Source organism: Pongo pygmaeus, chromosome 19, assembly GCF_028885625.2.
Source record: "Pongo pygmaeus isolate AG05252 chromosome 19, NHGRI_mPonPyg2-v2.0_pri, whole genome shotgun sequence".
In the NCBI taxonomy this organism is placed as follows: domain Eukaryota; kingdom Metazoa; phylum Chordata; class Mammalia; order Primates; family Hominidae; genus Pongo; species Pongo pygmaeus.
Genome location: NC_072392.2, coordinates 73,804,225 through 73,832,046, shown reverse-complemented (window position 1 = coordinate 73,832,046; position 27,822 = coordinate 73,804,225). Strand labels below are relative to the sequence as shown.

Genomic DNA, 27,822 nt, shown 5'->3' with positions numbered 1-27,822 from the left:
TGCTTTATCTTTTTGCTTTTTCCTGCCTCCACCAGCCTGACTCCCTTTCCCTAATTAGGACTTCAAACTAATGAGCTGTAATAATGAGGAAAACCCTGACCAAACACTGTGTGAAGGAAGGAACCCAGAGAGAAAAGGAGAAATCTGAAGATGGCTTGCACTTTGAGGCATTTGCTGAAGCTGTGAACTTGGACTTCAGTGTTTATGACCCCACAGAGTATGAAGGACAGGAGATAAAATGTAGCACCTGCCTAAAATGGGGAGTATAAACAGAGACCCTTCCTTATAAGTGTTAGCCCCAAAAAGCCATACATGCAGTACAAGCATGACCTAGAAATAAACTCACCTCCCTGCCAGAGAACTGCAAAGAAAGTTCCCTGTCTCAACCACTGGCATAAAGGGAAGAGGGAAAATTAACTCTGAGAATACATGGTTACAAGCTAAACTTCGGATAGGGTTATGGCCAAAATCCACACTATCTTGCTGCATGAAAATAACTTTAAGCTGGGAATTTACTTTAAGAGGGTTCCCAACCACTGGTACCTCCCTGGGGGCCTAACAGAAGCAAATGCAAATTCTCTTTAGATAGACCCACTACTATCCCAGGCCTCAAACGATTCTTGTAAATAAAATTTTAAGGAAAATTAGCTGTTGATAATCAGAAATTGCTAAACAAGCTACCATGAGCAAGAGCCAATAGAAACAATTTTAAAATATAGAGCATAAAAAATGATCAATATACTTTTGAAATGAAAACTTTGAAAATATAAGCAGAATCCAAAACACTATAAAGAATGACTAAGGATATAAACTTCTAGATATAACATAGGTAAGAAATAACATTTAAAATATCAATGTTTAGATCCAATAGTAGATTAGACACAGTGGGAGAGAGAATTAGTAAACTGAAAAGTAGAATGAGGGAATTATCCAGACTTCAGCACAGAGAGAAAAAATTAGGTAGGTAAGTAGTTAAGTAGATAGATGGATAGACACATAGATAAGATTAAGAGAAGCATAAAAGAGGACAAAGGATAAAAAGAGACAGCCCTATTAAAAATGGCATAAAAATTTGAACAAGCTCCTCACTGAAGAGGAAATCCATACATTCAATAAACATGAAATATACTCAACCTTATTAGTAACCAGAGAAATGCACATTAAAAATCACAGTTAGCTTCCATTTCACACTTCCCAACTTGTCAAGTATCAAAAAGTCTTCCTGTATCAAATATATATGAGTATGTGGAGCAACAGAAACTCATACTCTTGTGAGGCTGTAACTCTGAACTTCGAAAATTCAGTTTCACCTAATCAACTTGGATATATGCATATTCTATGCAGTGGGTTGAATATTTACAATCTTCCAAAATTCCTATGTAGAAGCCTAGGTGATGATATGAGGAGGTGGGGTCTTTGGGAAGTGATTAGGTCATAAGGGTGGAGCCCTCATGATTGAGAATGGTGCCCTTAATAAAGAGACCCAGAGAACTCCCTTGCCCTCCCACCTTGTGAGGACACAGTGTTACATGGCACAGAAGGTGACATCTATGAACCAGGAAGTAGACTCTGATCAGACATCAAAGTGGCCAGCACTTTGATCTTGAACTTCCCAGCCCCCAGAACTGTGGGAAATAAATCTCTGTTGTTTATAAGCCACCTAGTATATGGTATTTTGTTACAGCAGACCAAACAGATTAAGGAGGTCTAAAACTTGGAAAGACCCTTACACAGGTGCACCAGGAGACATGTCCAAGAATGCTCATGCAACATTGTTGCAAACTAGGAACAACCCAAATACTAGCCATCAATGGTAGGACGGATAAATAAAGTGAAGTCTATAACAAAAAATGCTATCCAACAGTGGAAAATAATGGACTATAAACCCTGTGGTGATGCTGTGATCCCACTGGCTACCCAGATCCAGCAGGCTTCCAATAGAGAGATTTTCATCCCAGCTGCATAGGTATTGGCAGCAGGCAGTCCTCAGCCATCAGCCCCTCAGGGGTTGCTTCAGCTGCAGTGTCACCTCACCTGAGTTCACACCCTACATCCAATGAATAATTGATACAGGAGTATAAAGGCTTGGCCATCTTGGCCCCACTCAGGACAATACTGAGCTCCAGAGCTCCTCATGGAAGCTCACTTTCTACCTGTGCCCAATCCTGCTTCCTTCTCCCCTTCTACAGGTATTGATCCCAGGGCAATCTTTAATAAGCACCCTGCACACTGAACTCTGCTTCCCAGAGAATCAACCTACAACTGCCACACACATCAACAATGATGAGTTACAGAAACATAAAGCCAAATGAAGGAAGCAAGTCCCAGCACAATGCATAAGGCGGATTCCACTTGTATAAAGTTCCAAATAGAAAAACTAAACAAGACATTGTTTAGAGGTGCATATGTAGATAGCAAAACTTTTTTTAAAGGCAGGTGAAAGGTTTTCTTCCCTTCTGACACCAACTCAGTGTCCTACAATTCAATTCAATTCTAACACTAACACCCTGGAGTTAGTGTCAGACTCCACGTGTCTAAAGGCTCAGTCCCACAAAACTGTCCTCACATCAGATATCAGCCACAAGTATCAGGCCCGCAGGTTACCCACACTTCTGTCTGACATGGCTACAAATTCAGGGTTCTCACAACCTCCCCTTCCGCAAAGTTTAATAATTCTCTAGAATGACTCACAGAACTCAGGTAAGTGCTTTACTTACTATTGTGGGTTTACTATAAAGGATACAACTCAGCAACAGCTGAATGCAAGAGATGCCCGGGGCAAGGTCGGGGGCGAGGAACATGGAGCTTCCGTGCCCTCTCTGGGTGGGCCACCTCCCAGCACCTTGATGTGTTCACCAATCCAGAAACTCTCTGAACCCCCTCATTTAGAAGCTTTTATTGAGGTTTCATCATGTAAGCATGATCGATTATTAACTCAGTCTCCAGTCACTGTCCCCTCTCTGGAGGGTGGGGAAGGGTTAGGGCTGAAATGTCTGGGCCTCTCATCAAGGTTTGGTCTTTCTGGCAGCCAGCCTCCATCCTAAAGCTACTTAGGGGCCCACCAAGAGTCACCTCATTAGAACCAAAGATGCTCCTATCACACAGGAAATTTCAAAGGATTTAGGAGCTCTGTGTCAGGACAAGAAAAGATGCTTCCATCACTTAGGAAATTACAAGGATTTTAAAAGCTCTGTGCCAGGAAATAGAGACAAAGACCAACTATATATTTCTCATTATGTCACAGCAAGTAATAAAGAAAACTCAGGATAGTGATGACATCTGAGAAGTAATAGGGGAGATATCACTGGGGAGAAACAGCAGGATCTCTAAGATACAGGTATGTTTTACTATTATTTATTATTTAAACTACACAATTTCTAAATTTTTTGTAAGCAGGAAATTATACAATGAAAAATTTTTAAGCAGATGACAAAAATAATACCAATATTTTAAGTAAAGAAAATGACTGAATGACTAGAAAATAATGACGATATTGAGAGATGTAGCAAACTGAAAAGGGATGTCAGTGGAATGAAAAGCTGGTGAGTTTAGCTTAGAACACAAGCACGAAGGTAAGAACAATCAATTAATTTTCTAAGAGAAAGAATTGGAGCAGGAGGGGAGGTTTTGGATTGCATAGGAGAGAGGTAACCACTGATACCTTGAAAGTCAATCAGAATGAAGAACTCTGCAGACGATGAAGACCCGAGGTCAGGAACACACTGAGCAGTGGATGAGGATGCAGACAGACATGAATTAGGAAATAGGGTTAGGATGGAAGCGGTGGCTTACACCTGTAATCCCAGCACTTTGAGAGGCTTAGGGGGGAGGATGTCTTGAACTAAGGAGTTCTAGACGAGCATGAGCCACATAGCAAGACCTTATCTCTACTTTAAAAAAAAAAAAATTAGCCGGGCATTGTGTGGAGTGCCTATAGTCCCAGCTACTCGGGAGGGTGGGGTGGGACGGCCACTTGAGCCCCAGAGATGGAGGCTGCAGTGAGCTATGATCACACCACTGCACTCCAGCTTGGGTGGTAGAGCGAGACCCTGTCTCAAAAAAAAATTTTTAAAAAGAGGGTCAGATGTACCCAGGAGGGAGTAGAGTTAAGGTAAGTCAGGAGACTTTGTTTGCATTGTTTGTCCTGAGTTCCCAGAACAAACAATGCAGCCCCAACAAATGTGTACATAAAAGACATTCCCCGCCAAATAGAAAACACTTTGTTGGTTTTATGCCCCTTGGGTTCTGTGCCACTGTTCCCATCCATTTAATAACAATAATCAAGAATGTTCTCAAAAATAAGACTCTTATTCAGTAATAGAACTACTTCATTTGGAAAGTGATTTTTGAAATAGAATAATTACTATGTTGCAGAAAGAAAACAACTTTCTGGAGATGTTTCCAGAGCTTCCACTAACACAGTATAGCCAGTGTGTCTTCAGGGCTCCCTAGTAATGCTGTTTCTCTTCCATCTGCCACTGTGGCTGCTGTCATTGCTAATTCCTGGTTCACAGCAATTATGAGATTTTCAGGTATTTACATTAACGTCTTACCAGATAAAGTCTTACTTCCTAGGGAAACCAAATCTTATAATATTGCATCTGTCCTTACTTAAGCTTAAAGTTATATCCGCATAGACCTGCACAGGTAATAAAACTGCCCAAATGGTTGACGTATACTCAGTTAGGGATAATCTAAGAGAAGGTGGAGGATAGCATTGAAATTGATATTTCATAGTCTTCACCTTTATCTCTGCAAACATTTCTAATTTGTTCTTTTAAAACACCTATCACTCTGCCCCTTGGAGAATGCTTACAAATATTAACTAAAAACTGTGTATTCATAGTTTTTGTGTGGAATAATTCCAACTCGGTTCCATTTCTCCTTTAATCTTTGTAGAAAAATGTGGATACGTCAGTTTGAGCAAAGGATGACTGATGTCTGTTATCCATTAGTTTGGTCAACAGATATCAATACAGTGCCCACTTCAGTCCTAGGGGAGTGTGAATCTAGGGGAATCCAGACAAACTGGCCCCTGCTTTCATGGAGCTTGTGTATTAAGATGACACCTGGGATTTAATTTAGAGGCACAACTGAGTGACAACACAGAGGGGCCGGTGCCACTAAAGATTTATATTACTTATGTTTCCCAGAGAAGGGAGCGTGTCATTCTGTGCAAGACCATGTGGGCAGCGCCGATGTGGGCCAGGAGGCAGAAAGGAATGAGGAGAAAGAGCCTAGGCCAGAGCCTTTATTGGGGTTTCCACAGGAGAGCCAAGGCAGGGTAGGGTAGGCAGCTTAAGATGGACTGGTTTGAATTAATTCCAGTGTGCTTTGGTCTATAAGGTGCCTGGTACCTGGCCCTGGGGTGATGTAGGGCAGGGGAAATATGGCTTGGTGTGTGAATTAGGTAAGGAGGTGGTTGGAGCTCTAGATTCAGGATTGGCTGGTTTGTGGAAGAAAGATGTGCTCCTGGCTGAGCCCTTTGCTACCTCTAAAAATTGGCTAGCACAGGGAGGGGCATTCTCTCCCCAGCCAGCAAGTTTTTGAGGTATTGAAATATCATAAAATGTAGAAAATTTAAAACATGACCAATACAGGAGTGGAGTGGCTTCTTTGAAAAGGGTGGTCAATGAAGACTTCTCAGAGGGGTGACGTTTGAGTTGAGGCCCAAATGATGTGAAGGAATCAATCACAAGAAGCTCTGCAGGCAGCTTGCACACAGATCCCAGCATAGCAGGAAAAAGGCTGGCAGGTCCCACAAATAGAAGCCGGAGTGGCTGGAGCCAGAAGCTCTGGCCAGAGTGGCTGGAACAGAGCGAGCAAAGAAGAGGGAGGATCAGATGAGGCCGTGGAGGAATCTGGACTTCATTCAAAGTTCAACAGGAAGCCATGGGTATGTTCAGACCCTAGAATGCCGTGATTATGGAAAAATCACTCCACTTGCAGTGCGGAGAATGCAGGAAAGCTGGAGTGGATGCAGGGGACTCTTACAGTAACCTACACCTGATATGGTGGAAGCATGAGCTGTTTGTGAAGGTTTCTACTCATTCTCCCGTGGGGTTCCTCCCAGAACACCCATCCTATAGCACCTATGGACCCTATCTTCACTCTGTGTTGGAATTGCCTGTTTACCCATTCATCTCATGATTTGGCCCAGTGTAAGCTCTTGCCAACAGGGGCTGTTTCAATCATCTTCAAATCCTTACCACCTAGCACAGTACTAGACTCAGAGCTGAATGAATGAATGATATGACTCAAGTTGTACCAAAACTAATTCGAAGCAGCACCTAAGGCCTAAAAGGAATTTAATTTTTGTTTTGTCTTTTCTTAAAACCTTTTATTTTGAAATAATTTTAGATTTACATAATAGTTGCAAAGACAGTAGAGAGTTACTACACATTCTTTACCCAATATCTTCTAATATTAATATCTTATGTAACTATAGTACATTTGTCAAAACTAAGAATTAACACTAGCACAGTACTATCAACTAAACTACAGACTTTATTCAGATTCACCCTAAAAGGAATTTAAATAATTAATTATTGAAGTTCTTCAGTACCAAAATAAACTAGGATTACTCTACCCTGTACCATACTTAGCTTCATAAATATCCAAAGGCATCTATTAAAGACAATCAGATAATCAATCAGGGAAAAGGGGCAGATTATACAGTAGTTTTCCTGAGATAATGTAGGCAAAAATTTTGGCCATAATCTGTATCATAACTAGAAACCATTCTGTAGTAACGTGGCCAAACTGCAAAGAATGACCATTGCTGATCATGTTATAAAGCAGCTCAGCTGAATGTACAGCCCTTTGGGGTAAATGTGGAAACAGCATCCCAGCCCTACTAGAAGTTCTGATACACACTTCCCTTTCCACTCTCAACTGAGAATATTTATTACAAAGGTCTCCTATGAGGTTTGTCAGGTTACTCCCTGCACTAAGGTGCCCAGCCCACACTCCATGCTCCAAGCTGAGGGCCCAGGAAAGGAGGCATATTCTTCTCATTTGTACAAAGTTACAGCAAGGGCCACAAAGGTGCCAGCACAAGTCATTAAAATGCCAAAATTGGCCGGTCACAGTGGCTCACGCCTGTGATCCTAGCACTTTGGAAGACCAAGGCAGGCATATTGCTTGAGCTCAAGATTTTGAGATCAACCTGGGTAATATGGCAAAACCCCGTATCTACAAAAAATACAGAAAATAAGCCAGGACTGGTGGTGTGCTCCTGTCGTCCCAGCTACTTGAGGGGCTGAGGCAGGAGGATTGCTTGAACCTGTGAGGTCGAGGTTGCAGTGAGCACAGCACTCCAGCCTGGGCGACACATTGAGTCCCTGTCTCTAAATAAATAAATAATATAATAAAATACCAAAATAGCTCATAGGGCTGATAAGTAGCCCTTGCCCAGAGGCCCCTGAATGGCCTCAACGATGGCCGCAGGGCTTGCCCATGACCCCCTGCACACCATCAGTAACCAAACATGCTAGGCACAGCAGGGGGGTCCAGGACCCCAATCCAGACTTACCAGCTGCCAGTATTCATTCTGACTCATCCTGCCCGTGCCATATAATTGTTAACTATTTTGGATATCACACCTGGTTTTATTCATTTTCCTTTGTTTTTTTCTTATTCACATCTTAGAAAATCTTTCAGAAACCATTTGTAGCCTCAGGAATGGCCTAGTGGTTGTACATACAACTATTTCCACAATTCCAGGTGATCAATTTCCAGGGCATGAGAACATGATCAGGAGCGGTAGTCCTATGAGGATTCAGACTACAGCTGAGTGGTTCCAGCCTTGGTGAGCAGGTCAGAGCACCATGGCTTGGACCTTTTCCTCTAATTCATTTTATTAATGAATCAAAGGAACATATCAAGCTAAAGAAAACGTAGTCCCTTGCTTGTCAGAGAAGGCAACGCTGAAGAGTGGTTAAGGGAACAAGCCTCGAATTTTCTGGATTTAAAACTATTTCTACCCGTTTCTAGCTGTGTTTTCTTGGGGAAGTTATCTAATTACCTTGTCTCTCAATTTCCTCACCTGTAAAATGGTGATAATAATATTAACACCTATTCAGAGAGTTGGTGTGATGATTAAATATCTAATCTCTGCACTTTGGAGAGTGTCTGGTTCATATGAAACCCTCAATCAATGTAGCTACTACGGTGAAAAAAAATAAAAATTTAAAAATTAATTGTATGTTATCAGAGAACTTTAAAGATATAAGAGAGCTTAGAGACTAGTCCGTGTCATTTCCACTTGAGGAAACAAATGCCCCATGAGAAGTGGTTGATTCAGAGGCATTTCTGGTACGAAGAATGAGAGATTTCATCTTATCAATTCTCTTATTTATTTATTTTTGTAGAGATGGGGTCTCCCTATGTTGCCTTGTCTAGTCTCAAATCTCCCGGCTCAAGCAATCCTCCCTCCTTAACCTCCCAAAGTGCTGGGACAGGCATGAGCCACCACGCCCAGCCTTATCAATCCTCTTAAAGGTGAATGACAATTCTCCCTACTTTACCGTAAGACTCAGACAAAGTGTTGAATAAATTAGCCAATTAAAACAAAAATATATTCAGGAGAAAATGACCTAGTTCCAATGACTGTGTTGCCAAAATGGCAAGTCTACAAAGAACATACAGAGAGCACTCTTCCTAATCCTGTCCTCTGTGATACTTATACCTGCAGGAACACGGCGCTCACTGCAGCCTAAACCTTCCTGCTCAGATGGGAGATTCTATGTGGCAAGGTGGTTAACATGCCTGAACTAGTGTCAAAGGCAGGAAGTAATTGAAAGCTTTCCAAAAAGGGAAGAAAAATGTAACCACGTTGGTTCTTGAGGGCATTCTGCTTAATATGGAAAGAGGTACATTTATATACCTAAGAGAGCGTGGCTATAATTTGTAAATTACCTAGAGGATTTAGTAACTGAAACATAACCAGAAGTCCTCACTCCCCACCAGTTTACAGGTATCCATGAAGTCTTCTTAACATTGATGCACTAATTTAATTTTTCTAGTTATTTAGTTGCCACCTATAAAAAACTACGTACAAAACCTCTGGCTACCAGCCTTTTCCACTATAATTTATTGCTCTGCACTAGGCCACTGATACTCTCAAGTCTCATGATATGTTACAATTTCTTGGAAGTTTCTATCCAAAAAGGGAGAAAAGAAACACCCTTCTACCTTTTCTCTGAGCTCCATTCTATAGGGGTATGTTGGGGCCCCCAAGACCATCCTCAATTTCAATGATTCACTAGAAGGACTCACAGATCTCAGAAAAATGTTATACTCATGGTTATGTTTTATTACAGTAAAAGGATACACATTAAAATCAGCAAAGTCAAAAGGCACATAGGGCCATGTCCAGGAGAGACGAGGCATAAGCTTCCAATTGTTCTTTCACATGGAGTCACAAAAAACAGCACTTAATTCTCCCAGAAATGATGTGTGACAACGCATACGTAGTAATGTCAACCAGAGAAGCTCGCCCAAACCTTGGTGTCCAGAGTTTTTATTGGGGGTCAGTCACTTAGGTATGGGACGCCCACATAATTCACCTCAGTTACTCAGTCTGCAGCCCCTCCAGAAGTCAAACTGATACAGTGTAGCCCAAGAACCCCACTATAAGTCACACTGTTAGCATAAACTCTCTGCCTTGGCCTAAAGCCCCAGGTATACAAAGACACTCCTATCAGGCAGAATATTCCAAAGCTGAGAGCTTTTTCCCCAAGAGCTGGGTAAGGGCTACGCCTTTCTTTGGTATGTGCAAGATCTGAACACCCCAAGCCTGCTAAGTTAACCCTTTCCTGCAGAAGAGGTCTCCTGTGCAGAGCCCCAAGATAGTACGGAGTTTCACTTCAGCACATTCATCCCCTACAAGTCCTACCCCCAACTGCCAGCATGCATGAGCACCCCACACTCAAGCCCTCCACACCTTTGGACATCTAGGCTCTGTCGTCACATACAGCTCATGATGGAGTCCATCTTTCCTTAAAATGAGTTCTCTCGGGCTGGGCACGGTGGCTCATGCCTGTAATCCCAGCACTTTGGGAGGCCGAGGCAGGCAGATTACCTGAAGTCAGGAGTTTGAGACAAGCCTGGAAAACACAGTGAAAACCCCTCTCCGCTAAAAATACAAAAATTACTTGGCGCAGTGGCAGGCCCCTGTAATCCCAGCTACTCAGGAGGCTGAGGCAGGAGAAACGCCTGAACCCAAGAGACAGAGGTTGCAGTGAGCCGAGATCATGCGACTGCACTCCAGCCTGGGTAACAGAGCAGGACCCAGTCAAAAAAAAAAAAAAAAAAAGCCGGACACAGTGGTTCATGCCTGTAATCCCAGAACTTTGGGAGACCAAGGAGGGCAGATCACGAGGTCAGGAGTTCAAGACCAGCCTGGCCAACACAGTGAAACCCCGTCTCTACTAAAAATACAAAAATTAGCTGGGCCTTGTGGTGGGCACCTATAATCCCAGCTACTGGGGAGGCTGAGGCAGGGGAATCACTTGAACCCAGGAGGCGAAGGCTGCAGTGAGCCAAGATCGTGCCACTGTATTCCAGCCTGGGAGACAGAGCAAGACTCCATCTCAAAAAAAAAAGAGTTCTCTGTTAGAGACCTTCTTTAATGTTTAGCATCTGCTGGGTTCCTGCCAATCTTCGGCACATGCATGCATGCAAAGCCCAATTGCAGAAAAGACTTGAGATCTTTCCACAGAAGTCACCTCAGCAGAAAATAAAGACAATTACCCCTGAGAGTACCTAAATCTCCACTCAGGCTCAGAGGGATCTAACAGTGTTCGGAAGCTTTGACTATAGAAGAGGGATGAAGTTTCTGTGTGAGAAATAATTGAATCAGGGCAAGCTTAAGAAAAACTTACATTCTCTGAAACCATTTTCCAGGTGATTAAAGCAAAAGTGGGAAATTCAAGCAACACAAATAGGCATGTTTCAAACATATCAGAAGGTAATATTTTCAGTCTGTTGCCACAATTAAGTTTCTAGACCCAGAAATGCAAGACGAAGTTACAAATGGGTACTGCCTTAAATCTAACATAAAAATTTATCTTCCAAGACATAAAACCCACTCTTCCCCTTCCTCTTCACCTACAATATAGATTTTTCTTCAAGTCTAAAGACAGAACTTAAGAAAACAAACACTGGCAATTAATTTAATAGTGATTATACTTTACGTTTATGTATTAGTTTAGGATTTTAATATACAGACAAAGAGTAAAAGTTGATCTTCACAAAACCCTTATAAGAAGTATGATGATCATTTATAGATCAAGATCCAGATTAGAGATGTTACCTGTTTTGTCCTGGGTCACAAGCAATTTAGTGAAAGTACAGAATTTGAACCCAGGTCTACAAACTACTAGTCCAATGTTCTTCCCACTCAACACACTACCCCAGGAATTTGGCAAGGATTTCAAAAAACTCAGCCCCTTGAAAGTTATTCCACAAAAAGCAATTTTAAAGAAAATGATTTCAAAACATATGGGCAGGCATAGTAACAAACTATCAGATGTCACGTCTTTTCTTCAACACAAACCCAAAATGTTTAATTTTATGCCACTGGTTAATGCCAATGAAGACAAAATAAAATATATTCACTTCACTAAGGAGAATTCACCAAGACAAAGACAGAATGCCTCTCAGTTATTGAAACAAGTGTGATTCTCAGAATCATAGGAAAATTGGTAGATTTCATGGGAAGTTTTGTTTAATTATAATGTTCACCAAACTTGTCTCACAAGGAAGATCTGAAAGCAAAGTTGGTGAAATTAGAGTAAAAGGTAAGAAAATATTACTCATTAAAAAGGATTAAAATTTTAATGTTATAAAACTTCATTACTATATCTGCCTGTGTCACAGTTAAAACACAAACATACACAAAGAGGTTCTTTCTTTCCCCCCAAAAATAAAATATTATGAAACATAAAATATGTGGTGATAATTTTTAAATCACTACAAAGGGACAGAACTTATGGGGGAACACTGAATTTCATGTGTAAGGAATCATAAAAACTGGGAGAACCATGTTTTTTACCCATGAACTTCATCTCTGCAGGCGTGTACACCTTTCAGCCTAGCATCTCCTCAAGGTTAATGGGTGGTCGGTGACACACCCTCAGAGACTATCAGTGAAGGTGGCAACCATAAGCCCTGTATCTCAGGAGACTTTAGGTAGGCAAATGAGTGTTGGGTGGGAATCAAGAGACTCAGATTCTAATCCTGATTCTTGCAGTAACAGATTGTATTGCATAGAGGAAAACATAAATTTTGAACCTCAGTTTGCTTCTCTGTAAAATGCCCTCATTGCCTCTCACAGCTCTAATAAGTATTCAGTTACAATGACCCATACAAATGTAGTTGAAAACTGCAAAAGTGATGTAGAAATGCAAAAGCATTGATAGCAGAAGAGATTAGACAAGAAAATGATGTCTTATTTAAAGGAGCCAAATGTGTTTAATGTGATAAATCATTAGGACATATTTTTGAAAAGTGGCACTTGAGACAGATTAAGGATAGTGGTGTAGGTGGTGTAGGTTTCCATGATGATGAACAGACCTGCAGTTTAGGTAGTGTCGAGATGTAAAGGCCAACTTCTACAACAGTGGGCTTTTCCCACATGAAGAATAGATGGTCTGGGAAACCCTCAGTTACCTGGGTACAGTATTAAACAAGCTGCTCACTCAACAAAGTCAGCAGGGATTTGGTCCAGCCAAAAATTACAACAAGTATTATCCACTAATTGAAGAATTGATGAGTCAAGCAAAAACACCTACACTCTTCAACCTCTTTATTAGATGTCATTTTGGAGGGGCTTTTAAAATAAAAAAAAAATAATGTATTGCAACATAATCTTGCTTACTTTTGAAGTTAACAGCTGCTAGTGATTAAAATCTTATAGATAGCCACAATGGTTATTGATTACATCCATTTGTCATTAAAAACAAAAGCAGTTCTCAATCCAAAAGAAGGTTGTATTCCAAGAGTTGTTAATAAATGTTTTTATTTAATAATATATTTCACACATCCTGTATGCTAGGAATTACTCCTGGTCCTTTACAAACATAACTTATTTAATCCTTGTGATAATTTTATGAAGCAGGAGCTATTGTCTTCAATTTACAGATGAGAAAATGAAGGCACAGAGATGTTATGTCACGTGCTGAAGGTCACACAGCTAGTAAATAGCCAAATAATCAGTGGAGAGCTGGAAGCACAAAAATGTGGCTCCAGGATTTTTTAGCTGCCATGCCATGCTGACCTTTTAGAACTTGATATACTTCTCCACAGAAGCAATGGTATAAATAGTTATAAAATTCCACAATACCCTATTTAAACCACATGCAGCTGAAATTCTATTGATCCATCAAAGTGCTATCCCTGGCTCCCAGCTCAGTACTTATCACAGAGGAAGTGCTCAATAGCGTTGTTGAATTTAAGATGGAATAGGTGCCCCACTTATGATGTTAACACTCTAGAACACTGGAGCAGTCAATGGCAGAAACATAGATGTGCTCCTCTACAGCGTCTCCTACACTGGTCTCGACGGTTTGGTGGTGGAAAGGAATTTGGGTGATTGGGCCTTATGGAGATGGCACAACTTTTTAGCAGCAGATGACAGATGGGGTTTTGGTTTTAGCGGCAAAGCAGCAGCACAAAACTTCAGCAGCAAACCGGGGAGAGAATCTGGGTTCTACTGGGCAGCAGGATATGGTTGCAAGTCTGTGGCAGAAGGTGGAGTAGAAGTAGGTAGTGGGATGGCAAAGTGAGCTTCTGGTACCAAGACACATGGAAACTGGGTCTGTAACTAGGGCACCTATTTGTCAACAAGAGAAGATGATAAATCAGCCATCTGCAGCCCAGAGTCTGCTTCTAGGTCAACACTTGGACAATTAATAATATCTCCCTACTGTTTCTCAGCAGGCGAAAAAAAAACGCAAATTATTTTTTGGACACTTACTGAACATGGTGAAGAATATGTAAGAGAAGACTTGCTGTGATTATATAAAATACAACAAAAATTATACATGAAGGGTTTCTCCCCACCAGCCCCCCCGCCCGCCTCTGTCTCCCAGGATAGAATGTAGTGGCACAATCATATCTCACCGTAACCTCAAACTCCTGGACCCAAGTGATCCTCCCACCTCAGCCTCCTGAGTAGCCAGGACTACAGGTATGCACCACTATGCCCAGCTAACTTTTTAATTTCTTTTTGTAGAGACAAGGTCTCGATATATTGACCAGGCTTATATATGAAATTCTTTAAGAGCAGGGACTATTACTTGTTAGTTTTATTTCCAAGGGTTAGCAGAATGTTTTTGCAAGATGCTCAATAAATATTAAATAACTGATAAAAGTTGACTTACTACTCATATGTAAAATAGAAGATAAATAACCAGCCTGGGCAACATGATGAAACCCCGTCTCTACAAAAAACACAAAAATTAGCCAGGTGTGGTGGTGCATGCAGCTACTAAGGAGGACAAGGGGAGGATCTCTTGAGCCCAGGAGGCAGAGGTTGCAGTAAACCAAGATCGCTCCACAACACTTTAGCCTGGGTAGCAGAGCCAGACCCTCTCTCAAATATATATATATATATATATATATATATATATAAAATATATGAGATATATATATATAAATATATGAGATATATATATTATATATAAGATATATAATATATAACAATAATAAAATAACTAAACAGAATAATTGATAAATGAATAGAATAACAAATTGAATAATAAAGAATAATAAATAAGCAGAATAATGGAGTGATAGACAAATTGTAAATGAATGAAGCAATAGCACCAACTTTTAACTGCTATGTTCATCATAAACAGCACAGTGAGTTTGAAATATTAATATTACCTTGTTATACAGTATACAATATGAGCAACAGGGGCATTACATGTATCCTTGTCCAAAATAAATTATTCTGAAGCTATCAACATTTCCGTCTTTAATCTTTAAAATCTGTATGTTATAGCAGGAAGATGTGGTAGATATTTTAATACAACTTCCTCTTTGGATACAACACCAAAATCTACAAAGCCACGTAAGGAAGAATAATCTTCATCTTGTCAGTAAACAAATGAAAGTGCAGGTGTCTTGGATCTTTGTTCAAGCACTATCACTAACTCATCTGAGATCTTAAAGAAACCACTACTCTGAGTTAAGACTTTTTAAAATTAAGATTTTTGAATTTTAAAAGGAAGGAGGCCGGGCGCGGTGGCTCACGCCTGTAATCTCAGCACTTTAGGAGGCCAAGGCGGGTGGATCACGAGGTCAGGAGATCGAGACCATCCTGGCTAACACGGTGAAACCCCGTCTCTACTAAACAAAATACAAAAAATTAGCCAGGCGTGGGGGCGGGCGCCTGTAGTCCCAGCTGCTCGGGAGGCTGAGGCAGGAGAATGGCGTGAACCCGGGAGGCGGACCTTGCAGTGAGCTGAGATGGGCGACAGAGCGAGACTCCGTCTCAAAAAAAAAAAAAAAGGAAGGAATTCATCTGACTTCCTTTAAGTTCTTCATCCCTTTCTAGATGGTACAGAATTTCACTAAATTTGCCTGAAGTTACTGGACTCGATATCAGGGGGAAAAAAATACACGTAATTTAATAGAAAATATTTGGGAAAATATTTTTATTTGAAACAATTTTAACCACTTTTCCAAAACACCAGCATCAAAACAGGGTTTATCTAAAGTGCAAAATGGAGGTCAACGACACAGGCAATGCCCTGAAAACTTTCACAACTGCTGGCCTGGAAATGAATGTGAAACCAAACTGAAGAAAGTGACTCACCACAGAAGGGACTCATGCCTCAATGCTTTTCCACCTCTCCTCCAAAACAATCATTTTCTTCAGGGTTTGTTTTAGAAAAAAAAAAAAAATCAGAGAAAATAGAAGTATAGATTTTTTCTGTTTTAATGTAATCTTTTCTGTTCCTTTTGATTAGGCAATGAGATTGAGGAATAGTCTAGTAGTCATATAATTACTGTAAGGAATGCTGCCCCAGCTGCTGACCAGTCTTAACATTTGAATGTTGATAAACGTAACACAACATTTTTGTCGAGCAAAACTATTAAGAAGCTAAAGAACAATTCAATTAATAGAGTAGCTAGTCAAATATATATGTGTAAATAAAATAGGGGTATATTTCAGAGCTCTGTTTTGCCAAGATGTTATAGCTCAGAGTAAGTCATGGCCAGCTCAGTTCTCCACTGAAGCAGCAAGATATGAGATCATGAAACTGAAAAACGCATTCTTCACACCCATGACACTGAACTACAATCCCTAATAGCTAAGGTATGTGAGAGCAGCTGATTACAACCTCAAACTTAAATCAGAAAGAATCCATAGATAGGGTCTATGTCTTCTTTTGTAAATAATTATATATAAAAATTTCAAAGATAAACCCCTTAGAAAAGACATCAAATGGAACACCAAATGTACATAGAAAAATGGTGAGGACTATGACGGACTTTTCAATAGATGAAGTTAGGCTGACCTCCTGGTTTAGAAACATATGGTCTTAGGGAATAAGCAATACAGTACAAATGCAAGAAAACAACAATAAAAATGACCAAACCTTATGCTTGAATATGGAATTACAATTTACAGAGCGCTCTGCGCTCTCACATTTGATGTGATAATCCTATGCCATATGTAGGGCAGAAACTATTATCCTTAATTTTACAGGTGAAAAAACTATAGCTCCAGAAATCGAAGTTTCTAGATTAAGTTAAGGCTTCTTGGTAATTAGTAGAGTTCTACCACTAGAGGACTCTACTAGTTCTGACCCTAAATCCAGGCAGACTTCTGCAAATAATATGAGTGCATAGACCTGAGTTGGAATCTCGGTTCCAACACTTCCCAGATATCTGGCCCTGGGAAAGTCACTTCATTTCTTTGAGTTTTGTTGCAGGTTGGCTCTCAGTGAGTAGATGCTGAGACTGAGTTTGAGGATCAAAAGGTATCCTAAGAAGTAATACTTATGAAAGGAAAAGGGAGAAAGCAAGACCAGGCAGGCTTTTAGTCTTTTGGGGATAGTCAGCAGACTGATGCAGACCAAAGTCTCTGTCAGCCCCGTGAGAGTTCTGGAACAAAGATTGCCCATTAGCCCCTAGCATGCCCCAAAAATAAGTCATCACCATCACATAGGCCCATTTTATTTTTTTATAATTTCAAGTGACTTTTACAAATAATATACGGAAGATTTAAAAGATAGCACAAAACAAATTTATTTAAAATGTTAATATAAACTAAAACATAGAAAACCCAAATTTTTATTCTATAATTTTGTGGTTTTGGAAGTATATATACCTAAAATGGGCAACATCGTTTGAATGCATGTCATGCATGCCCCTGGAACATACCCGTACTGTATTTATGGATTCCAGATTTCAAATGCATCTGTAATAGGTTCTAGCTCATCATTACTTTCAACTCTTGCACTTGCAGCAACAAAATGCAATAAGTCTGGGAACTTTAATAGCTCACAAGATTTTTTAAGAGAGGAGCAACCCTCTTTGCTCCATAATTGCAAAATGTTTTCATTTATATATATATATATATTTATAAATATCAATTGTATAATCAATCTAATTTTTTTATGTCTACATTACCTATTTCCTCCCAATCAACCTTTGTATACACACCTGCCTTTAACACTTGTGCACTTGCAAACCATATCTCATAAATTTTGGTAACAAACATCATAAAAGCTGAAAGAATACTGTCTACCTTCTTTCAGCAAAATGGAATGACCCAGGAACTTGTGGCAAAACATTGTATGATGAAATTCTTTCTGTTGAGTGAGTATAGATGATGTATTAGTCTGTTCTCAAGCTAATAAAGACATACCAGAGACTGGGTAATTTATTTTACAAAAGAGGTGTAATGGACTCGCAGTTCCACATGGCTGGGGAAGCTTCACAATCATGGTGGAAGGTGAAGGAGGAGCAAAGGCACATCTGACATGGCGGCAGGCAAGGGAGAGTGTGCAGGAGAACTGCACTTTATAAAACCCTCAGATCTCATGAGATTTATTCACTATCACAAGAACAGCAAGGGAAAAAACTGCCCCCATGATTCAATTACCTCCCACCAGGTCCGTCCCATGACATGTGGGGATTATGAAAGCCACAATTCAAGATGAGATTTGGGTGGGGACACAGCCAAACAATAAATAAATTACTCTTTAAATATTGATATACAGAAAATTATTCTAGAATATCATCATCTGGACATTCATAGTCCAAGATCTGCTTAAGCAATCAACTTTACCATTCTCTTTAGAGTCTAAAGTGCTGCTATCTCTCCTTTGCATTATTTTCTGATTTTTCTAATAATTGTCAAACATATTCCTCAATTTTCTTCTCTTTGCCATTATGGGCCGAAAAATCTAAAACTAAATTTTCAATATTGTTCAATTACAATTTTTTTTTAAAAAAAAGAAAGGCTCAAAGCTGGTATCACCATACTTCCCTTATACCTTCTTGAAAAGCAATATAATACTTTGGGCAATGCATTGAGAAAACTGACGATGGAATAATGATGATTTATTTCATTGTTGTATCATCCTTCCAGGTGATTCCATCATTCTTTCATTTTCTTATTTTAGCCATTTTTAGCATAGTTAGGAATAACTGATGACTGAAGATGAAATAACTTTTAAGATAATGAAATAGGAAAATGTTTCAAGATATAGAAAAAAATAAAACAATTAAGACCTCATAAATGTGTCTTAGATTTATGACAGGATCTAGTGAATCCTTATAGTAATTATAAGACAAAATAAACTTTATTCTATTTTTTTAAAAATAAGTAAATTTTCTCTTTGTTCTTTGGAAGACTAATAAGAATATTAAGTCACAAAATATCAGTCCTTACAAATAGTTAGAACTGCTTTAAAAAGACAGTCAAAAATTAAATTGGGTCCAGTGGCCCCTGATGATATGTCAAGTGTTAGTGAAGCCTTGTGTTGGACAAATGGCCAGGCCCTGTTCAAACCCCTTAGTCAGACACTGGCTGGTGCCCACCCCAAGAAGAGGATGCCCTTGGCTACCACTGTCTTGCTGAGTCATTGGCCAGTGTAGTGGTCCACTCTCATCCTGCTAATAAAGACATACCTGAGACTGGGTAATTTATAAAGGAAAGAGATTTAATTGACTCACAGTTCAGCATGGCTGGGAAAACCTCAGGAAACTTACAATCTTGGTGGAATGGGAAGCAAACATGTCCTTCTTCACATGGCAGCAGCAAGAAGTGCTGAGCAAAAGGGTGAAAAGCCTCATATAAAACCGTCAGATCTCATGAGAACTCACTCACCGTCACAAGAACAGCATGAGGATAACGGCCCCCATGATTAAATCACCTCCCACTGAGTCCCTCCCATGACACGTGGGGATTATGGGAACTACAATTCAAGATGAGATTTGGGTGGGGACACAGCCAAACCATATCAGCCAGGGTTAGTTGCAAGAATAGGGACCGGGGAACCCTGCAGGAATGAATAACCCTTGCAGCTGGCACAGAGTCCTTTCTTGAAAGGAGATCTGAGCATCTCTATGTCTGTCATCTGTGTGTCTGTCACAGATTCTACTTAATTATTCATTAATTCACTTACTCAAAAAAATATATGTTGAGCACCTACTACATGCAAGTCACTTTTCTTGGTACTGGGGATTCTTGGGTAAACAAAACAGAACCCCAAAAAGTGCTTAGAGCTTACATTCTAGTGTAGGCTGGGGAAGACAACGGACAAGATAAATAAATGAAACATATAGTGGGTTACTGATAAATGTCAAAGAGGAAAAGTATGAAAGGAGAATGTTAAATATCAGGGAGATGTGAACTAGCAGAAGACTGGGGGCAGAATTTTAGATCCGTTCTCTTGGAAAGCCCTTACTGTTCCAAAGTGGACTTGAGTAAAGACCTGAAGGAAATCAGGGAGCTAAACCCTGTGGGTATCTGAGGGAAGAGCTTTCCAGGCAAAGCAAACACAAAGACCTTGAGACCTGGTGTGCTTGAGGAACTAGTGTTGAGTGAGTGAGGGCGAGAGAGGTAGGAGCTGATATCGGGAGCCACTGGAGGCCAGACAACACATGTCGTTTAGGGAGAACTTGGGCTTTTATTCTGCATGAGATGGGAAGCCTCTAGTAAGCTTTACAGAGTTGCATGGCTTTCAGGCGGGCTCACTCTGCTGTGTTGAAAGGAGCTTGGGGGGTAAACTCAAGAGCAGACAGGTCAGTCAGAAGGCTACTATAGCCGGGCAAGGTGGCTCGTGCCTGTAATCCCAGCACTTTGGGAGGCCAAGGCGGGCAGATAACCCAAGGCCAGGAGTTCAAGACCAGCCTGGTCAACATGGTGAAACCTCATCTCTACCAAAAATGCAAAAATTAGCTGGGGGATGGTGGCACATGCCTGTAATCCCAGCTACTCGGGAGGCTGAGGCAGGAGAATCTCTTGAACCCAGGAGGCAGAGATTGCAGTCAGCCAAGATCACGCCACGTACTCCAGCCTGGGTGACAGAGCCAGACTCCATCTAAAAAAAAAAAAGAAGAAGAAGAAGAAGGCTACTACAGTACTCCTGACCAGAGAGGATGGCAACACAGTTTTTGGCCTAAGCAGCTAGAAGATAGAGCTGTCATTAACCCAGATGGGGAAGGCTGCAGGAGCTATTGAGTTGAAGAGGAGGGGACAAAATTTTAGGAGCTCAATATCGGACACGTTGAGTTTCAGATGCTGATTTAGCACACCAGTGTCAATGTCAAGTAGGTAGCTGCATTTGCCAATCTGGATTTCCAGGAGAAATCTGGACTGGTGATATACATGTGGGAGTTGTCAGCATGTGGATGATATTAAACCCTACACATTGGAAAAGACCATCTAAAAACTGAAAATAGATTTAAAAAGAGAGAGAAGATGTGCCTACCACACAGGGTTGTTGGGTCCCTCCATCAGTAATTTGCAGGAAAGCCCAAGACACACGTAGTGTAGGCACTTGTTATCCACCTCAATAAATTCAATTTTCTATAGTATTCTATTTAAAACATTGAAATCACCTTTTCACCTATGTAGCTGACAGAGGTAAATATTATAGGCTTACCTCTTCAGAGTAAAATAAAATATTGTAGACATCCATAATTAATGAGGAAAGTGGGCTCTTATCTTTGAATTTTTTTAATGAAAACTATGGCTACAAGATCTGAATAATGTTTTTAAAATCCTTAGGGGTAGGCCAAAACTAATGGATTTAAGTAAGAGGAACAATTCCTTTGGCTGTTGAATCAGGAGGCTAAAAAGAAACATTATTATTGCTCAAAAGTCTTGCATAGAAGAATCCAATGACACTTTATTAACAACCCCACCCTTATCAACGAAGTGTGCTCTCCAAGCTAATCCTCATAAATTAGCAAAGACAGGCTTTCTTTCTGCAAGAGTAATTACAATGCTCAATTTGTTCCCAAAAATTGTTAAGGGAATATGAAGCTACTCATCGTTATTACTGGGTTAAAAAAGAAAGAAATATTTCCTGACAAATCACTTCTGAGTATTTGAATTGTGACTAACACTGGAATCTGGTTTAATAATCTTCCCAGAATCACAAAGAAAAAATGCATGAGTTTAATGGACCTAGAGAAATGTACGATTTGCCAACTACAGAGGTCTAGGAAGGTGAAAAAATGATTGCCAGGAAATAATGGATTGTACAGCACTAATGAATTCTAATGAAATAATAACAAATCTAATCTTACTCCATGTTTACCCAATTTTTCAAATATTATTTGGCCCAACAGGGAGAGGTTAACTCAAAATAAATTGACCCAGGATAGGTTGGAAACGTGAAACAAGGACAGAGCCAAATGAAATGAATGCCCTAAAAACCTGTGTACATAAAGACCAAGGAGTTCAAATCGGTGCGCTTTTCACTTCCATCTCTCACACCTAGATAAGCTCAACGTTTGCAGGAGCATCGTGTCTTGCTCTTCTCGTGTCTCCTCCTCCAGGGCTGGAGGCAGCAGCTTGGCCAGGCTGTCTGCTGGTGGAAGCAGCTTCAGCAGTGGAGGCAGATGTGGTCTGGGGGGCTGCTCTGCCCGGGGCTTCGAAAGAGGAGCCGACAGCTATGGCCTGAGTGGGGAGGTCTAGTAGTGGCTTTGGAGGTAGCTTTAGTGGGGGCTTTGATAACTGCTCTGTAGGAGGTGGTTCTAGCTTCAGCAGGATCTCTGGATTCTGTGGAAGTTCTAGATTAGGAGGTGGTGTTAGTGGAGGCTTCTGCAGTATGGTGGTTGTATGGGAGGTGGTAGTGGCAACGGGGGGCTTTTCTCTGGAGGGGAAAAGTAAGCCATGCAGAACCTCAATGATGGCCTAGCCAATTACCTAGACAAGGTCAGAGCCCTGGAGGAGGCCAACACAAAATCAAGGAGTGGTGTGACAAATTTGGGCCTGGGTCTGGAGACGGTGGATCTAGAAGAGATTGCAGCAAATACTATCCAATAATTGAAGATCACACGGACCAGGTGAGAAACTCAGTGATGGTACGTACCTCTTTTGTACTTACTTATTAAATTTTAGGACAATATGAAATTGTTCTTTTATTTTTTGGTCAATTTTTCCATGCAGAATATTTCAGATATATATTTGGTAAAAAGAGAGAGAGAGAGAAAAGAAACAAAAAACTTTCCATGATGTCACTCTAGATTTATTTAGAATGTAATTCACACTGGACATTAGTTACTAAAAAATTTTTCTGCAACTATATCTTGACAGTCAAAGGTAAATCAGTAATGACAAGTTACTCATTAAAATGTTCACGAGTTTTATTGTGTCTCCTAGATCATTGCAGCCACGATTAATAATGCCAGCATGACTTCCCCAATTGACAATGCTGGACTTGCAGCAGATAACTTCAAAATGAAGTGAGTTTGTTTCAAAATATCAATTGTTACCATGACAAAAAATAAGACTTAGGTTTTTACTTTTAACATAAAATGTATATAAAGGCAATTAGATCCAAGTATCAGATAGATGTAATATAGTAGTATAAAATATCTACACTGAAGGAAAAAGGCCAATTTTAATGTATATTTAATGGCAAGAGATTCCAAAATTGGAATCTTTAAAAATGATTTCAGGCCGGGCATGGTGGCTCATGCCTGTAATCCCAGCAATTTGGGAGGCCAAGGAGGGTGGATCACCTGAGGTCAGGAGGTCACCTGAGACCAGCCTGGCCAACATGGCGAAACCTCATCTCTACTAAAAATACAAAAAATTAGCCAGGTGTGGTGGCAGGCACCTGTAATCCCAGCTACTTGGGAGGCTGAGGCAGGAGAATCACTTGAACTCAGGAGGTGGAGGTTGCAGTGAGCCAAGATCATACCATTGCACTCCAGCCTGGGGGACAGAGCAAGACTCCTTCTCAAAATTAATTAATTAAGAAATAAAAATTATTTCATAGTCTTTGTTTAAATATTTCAAAAGAATTTCAACTTGAGCTGGATGTCAGTGGGCAAGTCCTTTTTAAAACAAAGTTTCTCAAAGTAGTTAATCTAATTCATATATCATATTCCAAAGATCTCCTAAGGTATGAAAATGAGCTCTATCTATGCCAGTCAGTTGAAGCCTATGTAAACGGCCCGCAAAAAGTACTCAGTGAGCTGAATGTGACCACATGGGACCTTAAAATACAGTCCGAAAGCCTAGCAGAAGACCTGGCTTATCTCAAGAACAACCCCAAGGAGGTAGGAGAAATAAACCCATCAAGGGACTTCCCATCACCATCACCATTCAGCAATGTCCCCAACCTCAAAGGATTTTTGCTACTGTGACTTTTGCGTTTCTTCTCCGCCAAGAAATGAGCACTTTGCAGAGACAGTCCAGTGGGGACGTGACTGTAGAAATGAACTCGGCCCCAGGGGCAGATCTAACCAAGCGGCTGAACTGCATGAGGCAAAACAGTAAGAGGAACTGGCTGAGCAAAACCTTAGGGAGGCCGAGGAGTAGTTCAACAAGCAGGTAGCTCAACCCTAATCCTAACCCGAACCCTAACCTGGCAAAGTGAGAGAAGATAGAAAGTCAGGCGGAGTGCTTGGCGCTTCTTTGATTTCACTGTACTTTGTTGATTTCATGCTTGCAGAGTGCATCCCTGCAGACACAGATCTCCACGAATGCTGAAGCCGTTAGCTCGGCCAAGAGTGACATTAATGGAACTGAAACCAGTCCTCCAGTCCCTCCAGCATGAACTACAGTCTGTCTTGGCCATGGTAGGTGGGAAAGGGGCACTCACTCAATTTTCTTCTATAGTTTTTTTTTGGGGTTTTTTTGTTTGTTTTTTGAGACGGAGTCTCGCTCTGTCGCCCAGGCTGGAGTGCAGTGGCGCGATCTCAGCTCACTGCAAGCTCCGCCTCCCGGGCTCACGCCATTCTCCTTCTTCAGCCTCTCCAAGTAGCTGGGACTACAGGTGCCCGCCACCATGCCCGGCTAATTTTTTGTATTTTTAGTAGAGATGGGTTTTCACCGTGGTCTCGATCTCCTGACCTCGTGATCCGCCCGCCTCGGCCTCCCAAAGTGCTGGGATTACAAGCATGAGCCACCGCGCCCGGCCTATAGTTTTAAAAAGTTGTTTTGCAGACATTGTTTGAAGCAAGCTGGCAAAATGTTGGCTTTTGTAAGTAGGAATAATAGTACCTATCTCATAAGGTTGTTATGAGAATTACATGAGTCAATATTTATAAAATACTTGGACAGTGCCTAATAGTGAGTAGGAATTGCTATATGGTTACAGTAGCACTCTCTGATTAATATTTGCTATCATTACTATTATTGGGTATTAATTATCAAGGTAAATCTCTATTAAGTGGTTCGTTTGGAGACACCATCACCATACAAAATGTATGTTTCAGGATTCATATGTTGAATACTGAGCAGTTATTCTGACAATGCTTCAATTTTCATGGGCATTTGTAGCAAAGCTCCCTAGAAGGAACCCTGGCTGACACAGAAGCTGGCTACGTGGCTCAGCTGTCAGAAATTAAGATGCATATCAGCATCCTGGAGGAGCAGATCTGCCAGATCTGGGGCGAGACTGAATACCAGAACACAGAGTATGCACAACTGCTGGACATCAAGACACGCCTGGAGGTGGAGATCGAGACCTACCACCGCCTGCTCAGTGGAGAGGGAGGGTGAGTCACCGTACCATGATTTTGTTGTTAAAATCACTTTCTTAAAAATGAAGAAATTGTTTTTTATTCAGAGACTGAGATTTACAGTTTTCGCAAGTTTCAAATCAAGTACAATCTGAAAAGCTAGTAGAAAATAGAAAAGAAAAAAAAACACAACTTTCCATGGTGTCACTCTAGATTTATTTAGAATGTAATTGACACTGGGCGTTAGTTCCTTTAAAATTTTTCTGCAGCTGTATCTTGATAACTGAGTGTAAATAAGAAATTACATGTTATTCCTTAAACTGTTCATTAGTTTTTTTTGTATCTCCTAGATAATTGCAGTCATTTCTGAGACAGGGTCTCACTCTGTCGCCCAGGCTAGAGTGCAGTGGTGTGTTTACAGCTCACTGCAGCTTTGACCTCCCAGGCTCAAATGATCCTCCCACGTCAGCCTCCTGAGTAGCTGGGACTACAGACATGAGCCACCATGCCTGGGTTTTTTGTTTGTTTGTTTGTTTTGTTTTTGAGACGGAATCTCACTCTGTCACCAGGCTGGAGTGCAGTGGCACAATCTCGGCTCACTGCAACCTCTGCCTCCCGGGTTCAAGTGATTCTCCTGCCTTAGCCTCCTGAGTAGCTGGGACTACAGGCACCATACCAGGCTAACTTTTGTATTTTCAGTAGAGACGAGGTTTCACCATGTTGGCCAGGATGGTCTCGATCTCTTGACCTCGTGATCCACCCACCTTGGCCTCCCAAAGTGCTGGGATTATAGGCATGAGCCACCGTGTCTGGCGTAATTTTTTTTACTTTTGGTAGAGACAGAGTCTCACTACGTTGCCCAGGCTATTCTCAAACTCCTGGTCTCAAGCAATCCTACCGCCTCAGCCTCCCAAAGTGTTTGGATTGCAGGCATGAGCCATTCGCCCAGCATGCTATTAATAATGCCCAGCTGGCACCAGCATTTCACATACAACTTTTGTGTGGGCATATGTTTTCATTTCTACTGGGTATATACCTTAGAGTGGAATGGTTGGGTCATGTGTTAGCCTTGTGTTTAACCTTTGAGGAACTGCCTGGCTATTTTCCATAGTGGCTCCACTATTTTACATTCCTACCAGTAGTGTAGGAGGGCTCCAATTTCTTCACATCCTCGCCAAAACTCATTCCATTCAGAAAGAAAATATGTCTGCTTCTTCACAGTTTTTGGCCAAAGAGAAGTAACTGACAACAATCATTTCTTTTATTTGTCAATAGTTCTGAGGCCAGAGAAGCTGAATCTAAAGGATCATTGTCTGTGGACTCCAAAGGAAGAATCAGCACAGCTCAGTCAAGGGGAAGAGTCGCTTTTTGAAGTAATACTTTCTGCTTACTTAATGAGCATCCATCATGAATAAAGTGTGCTTTCCTTACCCCCAAAAATCTGGGCTACAGTCATTCACTTTAAAGCATGACTTGTGAACCATCCTTCACATTTCCAGTAAAATTCTCCCTATTTCTCTTTTAGATTCACATAAAAGCAGAGGAACCAGGCTGGTGATGGATAATGACCAACTAATTTCATCTCAAGTCAACAATGTTTCTGATGTAAAATTCAAGAGTAAGATGCGGGCAGCTGAGTCCTGTCCCCAGGATGTAAATGATGACACCTAACAAAGGCGTGCTGAAGCACTGGCAACAAACCTGCGGCCACAGAGCTGCAGCTACTCCTGTAATCATTTCTCAGATTCTTTTGTCTTATTGGGTCTGGTTTTGTCTTTAAATTGCAAAATGTGTTTTCCTTCTTAATCACTCTGTGTCAATAAACTTTCTGCCTGTTGCAAATCAACTCCATCAATCTTTGTCCTTTTGTTTCACTGACTTGTTTTATAACAGCTTTATTGAGATATAATTCCTATACCATACAATCCACACTTTTTTTTTTTTTTTTTGAGATGGAGTCTCACTGTGTCAACCAGACTAGAGTGCAATGGCGCGATCTCGGCTCACTGCAACCTCCACCTCCTGGGTTCAAGCAGTTCTCCTGTCTCAGCCTCCTAAGTAGCTGGTATTACAGAAGCATGCCACCATGCCTGGCTAATGTTTTTTTGTATTGCTAGAACAGATGGGGTTTTGCCATGTTGGCCAGGCTGGTCTCGAACTCCTGACCTCAAGTGATCCACCTGCCTTGGCCTCCCAAAGTGCTGGGATTACAGGCGTGAGCTACCACACCCGGCCCAACTCACACATTTAAAGTGCACAATTCAATGGTTTGCAGCGTATTCACAGAGTGGTACAATTATCACCTCAGTCAACCTTAGAGCATTTTTATCACCTCAAAAAGAAATCACATATCCATGAACAGTCAGTCCTCATTTTGCCCCAACAAACCCCCACCCCCGGCCTTAGGCAACCAGTAATGCATCTTCTGTCCTATATATTTGCCCATTCTAGACTTTTCACATAAATGGAATCATATGATATGATATGTGGTCCTTGTGTTTGGCTTCTTTCACTTAGCAAGATGTCTTCAACATTCACCCATATTGTAGCATGTATCAGTACTTCATTCTTTTTTATTACTGAATAATATTCCAGTGTATGGATACAACATATTTTATTTATCCATTCATTGGATGATGAGCATTTAAG

At 40.8% G+C, this 27,822-nt stretch overlaps 1 pseudogene; it reads left to right on the top strand.

Annotated features, from left to right (window-relative positions):
- Positions 1-83: 83 nt before the first annotated feature.
- Positions 84-26,844, top strand: LOC129017593 (keratin, type I cytoskeletal 24-like; annotated as a pseudogene).
- Positions 26,845-27,822: the final 978 nt, after the last annotated feature.